Source organism: Dioscorea cayenensis, chromosome 6 (assembly GCF_009730915.1).
Source record: "Dioscorea cayenensis subsp. rotundata cultivar TDr96_F1 chromosome 6, TDr96_F1_v2_PseudoChromosome.rev07_lg8_w22 25.fasta, whole genome shotgun sequence".
In the NCBI taxonomy this organism is placed as follows: domain Eukaryota; kingdom Viridiplantae; phylum Streptophyta; class Magnoliopsida; order Dioscoreales; family Dioscoreaceae; genus Dioscorea; species Dioscorea cayenensis.
This window is the reverse complement of record NC_052476.1, coordinates 9451245-9452827: the sequence shown is the minus strand read 5'-3', so window position 1 is coordinate 9452827 and position 1583 is coordinate 9451245. Positions and strand designations below refer to the sequence as shown.

The 1583-nt window shown below is 43.7% G+C and overlaps 1 non-coding gene across 1 annotated transcript; it reads right to left on the bottom strand.

The window, feature by feature from the left end:
• Positions 1–996: 996 nt before the first annotated feature.
• On the bottom strand, positions 997–1103 carry LOC120264037. The gene has a single exon (XR_005537219.1). It is a non-coding gene; the product is annotated as a small nucleolar RNA R71 (small nucleolar RNA).
• Positions 1104–1583: the final 480 nt, after the last annotated feature.

Sequence of the window (1583 nt, the reverse complement as noted above, 5' to 3'; positions counted from 1 at the left end):
ACGACTCACCATTGCATTGATTAGGAAGCATAATAGAGAGTTCTTGCACTTGAAGCGATTATCCTAGGTGAAGCATTATCCAAGTACCCCATCTTTATCGATTGTCTTATCCTCTTCTTACTTTTGCTCTTTCGCTTGTTGATTTTATTGTTGAGAATTGAATCAATTTCACACCTATCACAATTGATCTTCCACATAGCTAAGAATCAAATTAAGTATTTTCACTCCCTACTCCCTGTGGATTCGACCCCGCTCACCTGGGATTATTACTTTGACAAGCCCGTGCACTTGCGGGACATAAGCAAGGGGAACTTGTCAAGTTTTTGGCACCATTGCCGGGGAGCTAGGCGTTTAGAGATACTTTGCACTTTGTTTTCTTAGCTATTCCACTACACATTCTATTTCATATCTTCTTATTCTATCATCATTCTGATTTTCTTTTTTTTTCGTTTTGGTGCAGCTCGAGGTTATGACCCAAGGGAATCCATCAATATTGATTGAAGGAGACCTTGAGCTTGAACGTACACTTCGAAGGAAAAGGAAAGAACCTGTACAAGAACAGCCTAATCCAGCTGATTTGGAAGTAGAAGGATCTGACAACATGGCAGAACAAAATGCGCAACAACGGACACTATCCGATTATGCCAGACCTTCAGTGTTGGGGACACAATCGAGTATTGTGCGTCCCCCAATTATAGCTCAGAATTTCGAGCTAAAAGCCAGCATTTCATCCATATGCTCGCAGAGATCCAGTAAAAATTCAACAGTTTGGCCGATGAGGATCCAAATAGTCATATAGAGAGCTTCCTCGAGGTGTGTGACATGCTGAAGATAAATGGTGTAACAGATGATGCCATCAAATTGAGAGCCTTCCCATTTTCCTTAAAGGGGAAAGCAAAGCAGTGGCTACACTCATTACCTAGGGCATCAATCACTACATTGGAGGAGATGGTAGAAGCTTTTCTAGCCCGTTATTTCCCTCCCGGAAAATCAACAAAGCTTAGGAATGAGATCTCATCCTTTATGCAGTTCGAATTGGAGTCTCTACTTGAGACATGGGAAAGGTTCAAGGAACTCCTGCGCAAGTGTCCGCAACACGGATTCCCGGAGTGGATGATTATTCAAACCTTCTACAATGGTTTGAACCCGAGTACAAGGCAACACTTGGATGCGGCGGCAGGAGGTACCTTAGGTAGCAAGACCCCCGACGAGGCTCGTCAATTGATTGAGGAAATGGGGTTAAATAGCTACCAGTGGAATGCTAGAGAGAAGAAAAAGGTGGCCGGTCTCCATGAAATTGATGCGGTAACTTCATTGGCGGCCCAAGTGGAGAGTTTGAGTAAGAAGCTAGATCTCATAGCTTCGAATAGAGTGGCGGCCATGACCAATTGCACCAGTTGTGGTGGAGGACATGCTCCCTCCGATTGCCCAATTATCATTGGTGATGTTTCTTCAGTTGAGAATGTCGACTTTGTAGGTAATGGAATGAGACCTCAAGGGAATCCATACGAAAGAACACCTACAATTCAGAGTTGGAAGAGTCATCCCAACTTTTCATGGAGTAATCAAGGACCACAGAAGAC